This window comes from Elaeis guineensis, chromosome 16, assembly GCF_000442705.2.
Source record: "Elaeis guineensis isolate ETL-2024a chromosome 16, EG11, whole genome shotgun sequence".
Lineage (NCBI taxonomy): Eukaryota > Viridiplantae > Streptophyta > Magnoliopsida > Arecales > Arecaceae > Elaeis > Elaeis guineensis.
Window position 1 is genome coordinate 8737691 of NC_026008.2, and position 10500 is coordinate 8748190.

Genomic DNA, 10500 nt, shown 5'->3' on the forward strand with positions numbered 1-10500 from the left:
AATCGATTTCCCAAACATCAAAAATTTTCACGACTAAAATGGGAGATAGGGGCATCATATTTTTTCTAGAGATGTTTCCCATCTGCTGATAGCACAAGCACTCAAGGAAAAATTTATGTGCATCCTTAAACAATGTCGGTCAGTAAAACCCACTTTATAATACTTTTGCGACCGTTCTCTTCTCACTGAAATATCCCCTGCATGCATGAGAGTGACCAAAGGTAAGTATACTTTGATACTCACTCTCAGGGACATAGCGTCTAATCATTTGGTCAAGACAATGTTTGAACAATTCGGATTCCTCCCAATAATAATGTTTGACCTGTGAGAAGAATCGATCCTTCTCCTATTTTGTCCAATGGAGAGGAACTTGCCCTATTGCCAAATGGTTAACGATGTGGGCAAACCATGAGATTTGGTCGGAGGTAGTTGCAAAAAATTGTTCGTCAAGAAATTTCTCCTTAACTTCATCTGTACTCATCGTATGATCAACTAAAATTCTAAAAATGTGATCAGCGACCACATTTTTGAAACCCTTCTTATCTCGAATTTCTAGATCAAATTCTTGAAGCAAAAAGATCCATCTGATCAATCATGGTTTAGTATCTTTTTTTGAGAGCAGATGTTTCAGAGCCATGTGATCAGAATATACTAGAACCTTAGACCCTAACAGATATGAACAAAATTTATCAAGGATAAATACCACCGCTAGTAGCTTTTTTTCTATCATGGTATAGTTCAATTGGGCATCAGATAGAGTTTTGCTAGCATAATAGATCACATGTGGCTCCTTATTGATTTTTTGACCTAAGATGGCCCCTATTACGAAATCGAAAGCGTCACACATGATTTCAAATGAAAAAGATTAATTAGGAGATTTTATTATGGGTGCTATTGTCAGGGCTGCCCGTAATGTGTGGAAGGCTTGTAGACATTCTTCAGTAAAGATAAATGGCGTGTCTTTGGCTAGCAGATTGCACAAGGGTCTTGATATTTTACTAAAATCTTTAATGAAGCATCTATAAAATCCAGCGTGACCTAGGAAGGATCGTATTTGTCGAATCGAAGTAGGGGGTGGTAGTTTTGAAATGACCTCGATTTTGGCTTTGTCTACCTCAATCTTCCTTTCAGAAATAATATGTCTCAATACGATTCCTTTCTGAACTATGAAATGGCTCTTTTTCCAACTTAAAATTAGATTTATTTCCATGCAGTGCTTAAGGACTTTGGAGAGGTTATGAAGACAATCCTCAAAGGTGGTTTCAAATATGGAGAAATCATCTATGAAAACTTCGAGATATTTGTCCATCATATCTGAAAAAATGGCCAAAATGCACCGTTGAAATGTAGCGGATGCATTGTAGAGCCCGAACGGCATACACTGAAAAATGAAAGTGCCATAGGGGCAAGTGAAGGTGGTTTTCTCTTGGTCATCCAAAAATATAGGTATCTGATTATACCCTGAATAACCATCTAAAAAATAGAAAAAATATTGACCCGCTAGCCGTTCTAGGATTTGGTCGATGAAGGGTAATGAAAAATGATCCTTCCTAATAACAGTGTTTAGTTTCCTATAGTCAATGCATACTCACTGGCTAGATGGTGTGCGAGTGGGGGACAATTCACCTTCTTCATTCTCCACCACAGTAATACCTGATTTTTTAGGTACTACTTGGGTAGGGTTGACCCACTTACTATCGGATACGGGGTAGATGATTCCAACATCTAACCATTTTACCACCTCTTTCTTCACTACTTCTCGCATGTTTGGGTTCAGTCTCCTCTGCATGTCTCAATGGAGTTTGGCATCTACCTCACAATGAATATGGTGCATACAGATGGAGGGGTCAATTCATTTTAGATCGGTAATGGACCAGCCCATAGCCTCTTTGTTTTCCTTCAGAACACCAATCAATTGTGCTTCTTGATCCGGGGTCAAGTCTGATGCAATGATCACTGGGAGGGTGTCATTAGGTCCTAGGAATACATACTTGAGTGCGACTGAAAGTGGTTTTAATTCTAGTGCAGGTGCTGATTCTAATAACGGGACTATGGGTGTATTGGCTAATACGGGCAATGGCTCATACTTGATTGTCCAAGGAGAAGTATTTTCAGCATTTGATGTATCAACTAGAAATTTACTTCTTCGCTACCTCTCTCCATATCACAGTCATCCACTCCAAAGTGCGTCAAGTGGGTGTCTCAAAAATCATGTGCAAAAATCATTGATGTTGCTTCCTCTATGATGTCCTCGAATGTATCTATCTCAAAGCAACTACAGTTGATGGTCTCTAGGATGCACGAACACATTCAGTCTCAGTTTCTTATTCTCAAATGATATGTCCATGACTCCTATCCTACAATTGATGCACGCATTTGCTATAGCTAGGAAGGGTCTACCTAAGATAATAAAAATTTATCTTGGATTGCCACTCAGTTCCATGTCAAGGACTAGAAAATCAATTGGAAAATAAAACTCATCTACCTTGACCAAAACATCTTCGATCATCCCACGTGGTGTCTTAATTGATCTATCAGCTAACTGTAAAGTGACTGACGTGGGTTTCAATTTTTCAAACCCAAAAAGTTCATAAATCAAGCTAGGTAAAAGGTTCACACTGGCCCCTAGGTCCAAGAGAGCTTGTTCGATGTGAAAGTCTTCTATAATGCAAGAAATGGTAGGAGTACCTGGATCTTTAAGCTTTGGACGGATAGCATGCTGGAATACAGAGCTAGCTTGTTCGATGAGGCATACTTTCTTCAAGAGTTATGATCGGGATTTACATTTTTGAGTGCATAATTCCTTCAAAAATTTTGCATAAGCTAAGACCTATTTGATTTCATCTAGAAGGGAGAGATTAATTTGGACTTGCTTCAATAATTCTAACATCTCGTCAAGTCTTCCTCCCTTCTTATCTGCAGGAGTAGAGGCTTTTAGGGCACTCAAAAATGAAGCTTTAGGCAAGTAAGGTAAATTCCGGTGCAATTGGTCCATTCTCTACTTTTGGGTCCTCCTTGTTCTTGGGTGATTCGGGCTTGGTCAGAGGTTTAAGGTCAGTCTCATTGGTTTTACTCATATGTTCAATAATTTTCTCTCTTTTAATAGTTATGATTAATTTGGCGTGTTCAGAAAAGGTATCTGGAGTATTGGAGCTCTCAACCATGAATTGTCCTCTCGAATTGCTCTCAGGTTGGCTAGGTAATTTCTCTCCTTCCCTCCTACTGACTACGGTTGCTAGTTGATCTATTTGGATCTTTAAATTAGCAATGGATTGCATGTGGGAGTTAAGGGTTTGGGTGTTAACATCTAATCGTTCTAGCACTTTTAAAACCTTCTCTTCAAAAGCTGAACTATGACCAGTGGTAGACGGTTGAGGAGCATTTTGGAATTAGTGGTATGGTCCATGCCTATATGTCGGGTCCTGATAGTTAAGTCTAGGTACAGTAGGGCCAACCACTGGTTGTGGTCTCCAGAAAAATTTGGATGGTTTCTCCAGTCGAGATTATAAGTGTTTGAATATGGATTATTTCTTGATCTATGAGCTTGTTGGGTTTGAGCTTGCTGGATTTGCTCGTGCACAAACTCAAAAAATTGAGGTGCGATTGTGCATTCACTAATAAAATGGGTCGGGCTTGCACACAATGCACAAACATCTTGGACTGGGTTAGGTAGAGTCAAAGAGTGTCCAGTATTCAGAAGATAGTCTAATTTTTGGGATAACTCATCTACCTTACTGTGGATATCCATAATGTTTCCAATCTGATAGATTCCACCTCTTTTCTGTTAAGACATGGGTTGTTCTCTAGAGATGGCAGAGATATGATGCAGGGAGTTCTCACTAAGTGTTTCAAAAAGCTGCCAAGCCTCATCCTCACTCTTTAGCATGAATGTCCCACCACACGATGCATCGATCATTTATCTATGTTTCTCCAATAGACCATCATAGAAATACTGAACAAGTTGCCATTTGGGGACAGTATAGTGGGGGCATTTACAAATAAGGTCTCTTAACCTTTCTCATATCTCATGAAAAAGTTCACCATCCAATTGGAAAAAATTAGTGATGGCTTTTCTAATTTGATTTATTTTTTTAATTGAAAAGTATTTCTTGAGAAATTCTCTCTGAAGATGGTCACAAGTTGAAATGATTATGGAATCTAGGGAGTTTAACCAATGCTTGGCTTTGTCCTCAAGTGAAAAAGGGAACAATTTCAATCTGAGGGCATCATCAGAGAAGTTTTGGATTTTTACTTTGGAGCATATCTCAAGAAATTCATCCAAGTGTTTATATGGATCCTTATTCGTCAGTCCATAGAATGATGGTAGCATTTGAATAATGCTGGACTTGATTTCATATTATTCCACCTCCATGGGAGGAGGCTGGATATATGGCGAATAGGTGTAAGATGAGGGAGTAAAATACTCCCTCAATTATCATGGTGGGTCAGTCTCTTATTTTTGATCCATGGTTTTGATTTGATTTATTCGAATCGTTCTTTCTAGCTCTAGGTCTAATAGGTGTAAATCAGGTTGTAATGATCGGTATCCTGGCATGCACCCAAAAGATTTCATCGAGTTTTAATTTTAATATATATATATTTTTTTGAAAAAGAAGAGGAGAAAAAGAAGAAAAAGAGTTCTAAAGAAGAGAACCTAAGGAGTTCTAATGCTAAGAAGATAGAGAAGAATTAATTAGATTTGATATTTTTAGTTAACAATCAAGTGGTTTAATCAATCCTATATATGGGTTACCCTAGATCTAAACAGCTCCTAACTGTTAAGATCACCTTCAAGCACTCCAAGTAGTAGACTAGCTGCTCAACTGGCCAGATAAGTGTAAGGTTGGTGGGGATCCCCCCGTTGCTTTTTTTAGACACCAACTGCGTTGGCCAGATAAGTGAACGGAACCAATTAATGAACCACCTTTCTTCGGGATGTAATCCCTGAACCACTTTTCTAGACACCAGTTAAACTGACTAACCTGAATCTGATCCAACTTTTAGGATTCCTTATCCTACTGAGCTCGAGAATTCTTAGGGGTCAATGTCTAATCGATTTTAAATTAGAGGTTTAGGTCAATGCGATTACAAGATGGTGGTTTGTGGGCCAAAAAAAGGTGATGAAATCTCCACTTTATATTGATTAGAATTTTGCCCTTAAGATTTTTTATGAAAATATGCAATGCAAAAAAAAAAAATATCCAAACATGTTAAGTAGCTTTTAAGTTTTAATTGATTTATTTATATTAGTCAAGTGTTATGTGATGTCTTTGTATTCTTTTTATATTATATTATCTTTAAGCAAGAAGGAATAAAAGGTAAGTTTTAAATTAGGTTAATTAGGTATGAGAAGATCTAGTAAATCTAATTAAATAGAAAGTAAATAATGCTAAGATTAAAAGATAAGTAGGTAGCCGACAAATAAAGCAACAAATCAATCTACTTTTAGGATAATAAATTATTCTAAGCTATGGAAAGCAGTAAATCACTAAGAATAATGGGCAATAATAAATAAGGTAACTACTCACTATGTAAATAAAGTAATCTCACGATTAAGAATAAAAGATAACTACGTAATCTAAATAAAAGGCAAAGAATCTAATCTACTTAGGAAGCAAAAAATTACTAATTATATAAAGCAGTAAATTATTCTTACCTATAGAAAGCAGTAGATCACCAAGCTATAAAAAGTAGAAAATTTTTCTATGCATGCAAATAAAGAAGTCTAGATATAAAATAGTAAATCTACCATATACGAAAAATAATATGAGACAAAATTTTTTCAAAAAGAATAAATAGAAGGTAATTAAGCAATTAAAATAAATTAACTAACAACAAAAGGCAAACTACTAATCAGCAAAGTAAAGTATGGAAAGTAAGAGTATAAGAGAAGGAAATAATCAACTAGAAATATAAAGCAGTAAAATATATAAGGTAGTCAAGCAATCTAAAATAAGAAATAAAAATCTAAAAAGCAGTAAAATATTTTTTTTATTATTTTATAGATTTTTTTTGATTTTTTTTTCAAAATAATCACATCAAAATCTTCGATAACGGCGTCAAAATTTGATGCGTGTCGTAGCACACCAAAATTAACCCTACTCACTACTATATAGATAGGGTGAGTCGGGATCGTTTTCACAAAAATTTTTGTTGATTGTTTCAAAAATACAAAAGATAATAAAAATAAATTATAAATAAACTAAGAAAGAAGTATAAAAATTACAATAAAATTACTTTTCATTAATCAAATAAGGAAGCGTACATAAAGAAAAGAGTAAAATTACGATACAAGACAACAAAATAAAGTTGATCTTCTTGCTGCGCCCGATGATGGATGTGTCTCCTTGAATCCTTCATCTTTCTCTGTGCAGACAGTGGCAAGATAGCTGGAAGGCTTGGTCTAGGAACTCCAAGAAAGAAAGGTTGATGGAAGCGAGTATGTGAAGAGAAAGGATAGCGGCACTAGGATTAGAACCTCTTCTAGATTTGATGAAATATGGAAAAGAGATTTGTGAAGGAATATGGTATCGTGCTAGGGTTAATACCTCCCCTAGACTTATAGAGAAGAAAAAGAGGGAGAGAGAAAGAGAGAAAATTGAAGAGAACTTAGGGTTGGCTTGATTGAAGAAGATGGAGGCCTTGGGGTTCTATTTATAGAGTGGGGAGGCTAGGGTTTTATGAAAAAAAAAGTGGGAGCATAAATAAGGATCTTTGGATCTTCATATTGATTCTCCTCCATTGATCTTTAAGTCATGTTCACATTGGAATAAGAGTTGGTTGGTTGGTTCACTCAAGTCTGATTCAATTTGAGTCTAATTTGAGTCATATGAATCCAAACTCTCAATTATCTGCAAAATAGACTAGAGAGCATTAAATTTTAATAAAATAACATCAATTATTATAATATTTAGTACCTTTAGTGACTTAAATTAGGTATTCATCACCCATCAAAGATCATCGATCATTGAAATGATGCTCGTGGATCTCATAATCCATCAGTGACACCTAGCAGTCTGTTGTGGCAATCTAGCAGAATAAAAGATAATGAACATCTAGGTACAGTTAACGTATGATACAGTCCCTCTATCATGAGTCCCAACCACATGATAAGTCATGGATAAATTATCAAACCTCATCATCGGTCATATGATAGATTCAATTAGCTCGAGTCCATATGTGATTCTTATGGAAACTCTTTTCCATCAATCACACTGCTATAGCCATAGACTTAAGAACCCAGCTTCTTAAATCTCAAAAGACTACTCCCTTCTGCTAGGATTGATAGATTCCATCTAGGTATGTATCCTACTACTACAGTGGACAAACTATCATCAACATCCACTATAATGACTCATTGAGTCAATATTTATGTGCAGTCAAACTCCAACAGCCTCACTGCGAGCAGCTGTAGCACCACAGGTTAAAAGATCAGTCATACTACTGCAGCATTGAGTAAGTCACTAATTAGTGAGCAGACATCCATGTGACCTCTCGTATTAATCACACTCAGTGCTCGTTGTTCTCTAACAGCCACCTACACTCTCGCTCCAGTGTCACTACATCGCAGACTCGAGACTTATTTATCTGAAGGAAGTGATATGTGCATTGGTCTATCTGGATCAATCATCATCCCCATGATGATCCTATAATCAAGAGCAATTTAAGAATTAACTATCAATGACATATGTCTCAAATTCTTAACTCTTTGAGAATATGTGTCATCATCTTGTTAATCCCTTGGATGATTCATAGATATATAAAACATGAAGGATAATATAAGTGCCCATTAAGTACAATACCATATCCTAGTAATATAATGTGTCAGTCAAAATTAACTTCTAGGGAATACATCCAACAATCTTTCACTTGCACTGAAGCCAATCTACTATATACCAAGCCCCATCTTCTCAAAAGAGGCTTTATTCTTTGGCTAGCTAAGTGATTTACCAGTAGGTTAACCACATCTTATGTAGAGTTTGCTCTCTGCACCTCTATATATTTCTACTTGAAGCAGTCGCGTATTTTGTTGCTCTATGTGATTGGATATCTGGTGTGACCTAGGCTCCTTAGCAAGGACTATGGTGCCATTGTCTTTGCAGTATAGTATTATGGTATCTGATGGCATGACATCCAGTTCTATAATTAACATTAGAACCAGAATGCATCTTGCACATTTACAGTGTACTCAGCTTCCATCGATCGATTGCTTGGAATCCTTTCAAGATATCGACATGATTGCATAGGAACACACCCATGATGTAGACATTCTACCATTAACATCAAACATAAAATCTAAATTAGTGTATTCTCCCACTCTTAGCTTTGATCCTTCTCCAAAAATTAAGAACAAATACTTAATTCTTCTCAAGTATTTAAGAATATTTTTACAGCAATCCAACGCTCTCAGTCTGGATATAACTGATATCTACTCGTGACATTCATACTATTAACTATATCAGTTCAAGTATATTACATGGCATACATCTATACTCAAGAGGGTAGCAGATCCCTCTCTGAGATTTCTATGCTGAACCCTTTCAGCATTTACTCTCTGTACTTTATCTATGAAAACACAAGCATTCAATTGCATCTATCTCTATAGATCTTAATATTCTCAGAATATAAGATGCTTGCTTTAGATTTTTCAAGAAGAATTCAATATACAACCATATTTTAATCGATGTCAGTTTTGGATACTCTCACTGATCCTTTTGAAAACACATAATTCCTCATTTCTGATCAAACAATTTGATCATATCATCAAAATGAATATTCCAGCTCTAAGATTATTATAAACTTAGTGATCTCTTATCACAAGAAGTAAAATCCATAAGCTACTCCATATAGAAATCTTCAAAAGATATCTAGTTAGAAAAGCTATTTCACATCTCTTTCTTGGAGTCGATGTCCAACATCGTCTTATTGTAGGTTTTGGGATCATCTCTATGTTCTCTATGTCTAATGAGAAATAATTTTTCTCTACATCCTTTATTAAGCATACCCAAATATCTTTCGAGAGGATGAGAAATTCTACTATATGTATGAGGTGGAGGAGGAATATACGTATACTGGCTCATCATTTATAGGTTCTTTAGGTCCTTTGGCTCGCTTTTCTTCAGAGACACTCTCTTCAAGCTTAACTTTCCTCCGACTACTTTATCTTGGATAAATAATTTTTTAAGAAGATAGCATGATGGGTCACAATCATATTGTAATCTTTTTAGAAGAAAAGTAGTATCCCAAACTCTTTTAGGATATTTTTTAAAATGAGCTTTATAGACCTATCCTCTAACATATCCTCCTGCTATCTTTGACACAGGCTGGACATCTTTGGATCTTGAAATAACCAAGATTCAGTTCTCACCATGCCATATCTCATACGATGTAGTAGAAATAGATTTATAAAGAATCCAATTTCATAGGTAAATTTAAAAAATAAGGTATGTCCCTAAAGAAATAAAATAAATCAGTGAAGTCCATCATGGATCGGATCATATCTCATATAGTCTCATAACTCTTCTTAATTATCTCATTGAGCTGAGATATACTAAGAGGGGTCTAATATAAAATTATACCATTTTATGAGATAATTGAGAAATTTCATTCTTTGGTATTGCATCTTTGATCTGATCGAAGTATCTTTAGAAATTTTTTGATTTGTTTCTCTACTTTACATCGAATTCTTTGAACCTTTCAAAAATTTTAGATTTATATCTCATATACTTATCCATACCATGACTGATTATTGATAAAAATAATGAAGTAGAGACAACTCTCTTGATTAGCACATCAAATGGGCTACACACATCAAATGTGTACTAGGATAAATATCTCAGTGGTCTTTTTTCTCTTGTCCTACAAGAGTAGCTTGGTCATTTTTTTTCAAAGAGATGATGCACAAACTAGATATGGCTTAACAAAGTCCATATTTTTTTAGTGTATTAATCATTTCTTCTCCTATATGACTTAGCCTAAGGTTCCACATATAGTTAAGGTTTATCTCAATTTTGGATCTCTCAGATTCAATGGCATTCATTGCTTGCTCAATTAAGTTCACAGATGTATCACCATGTAAATGATAAAGATTATCTCTAAGAACTAAATCTAAATGATAATCACAAAGGATAGATGCTCATGGCCATAGCAGCAATTCTTATCCTATTGTTAATTTTAAGAGTTACTTCCTCAACCCTCTGCCTTCCCATAGACTCTATACTAAAGTGTATAAAAAGCACTAAAGTCTAAAACTCAATTGGAAGAAGAGAGAATTGTAAGGATAGTATTGAGTAATTTCGACATGCCTACTCAAGGTGTGTCCTTATTTTTTTAGGCTCTCTAGGTATGTACCTTTGAACTTTTCAAGGTTTCTTAGTTACCAACATTTTGACTAATTCAAATAAGATGCCAAGAAGATCATTCATATGGTAGATTACCATAAACTATCCATATAAACTAAAAAGGGATTGCAGGATCAAATCCACAAGTAATTCTTTATGC

The 10500-nt window shown here is 35.4% G+C and overlaps 1 non-coding gene across 1 annotated transcript; it reads left to right on the plus strand.

Annotated features, from left to right (window-relative positions):
* The first annotated feature begins 3974 nt into the window (after window positions 1–3974).
* On the plus strand, window positions 3975–4080 carry LOC140854433 (small nucleolar RNA R71). The gene has a single exon (XR_012137648.1). It is a non-coding gene; the product is annotated as a small nucleolar RNA R71 (small nucleolar RNA).
* The last annotated feature ends 6420 nt before the right edge of the window (window positions 4081–10500 follow it).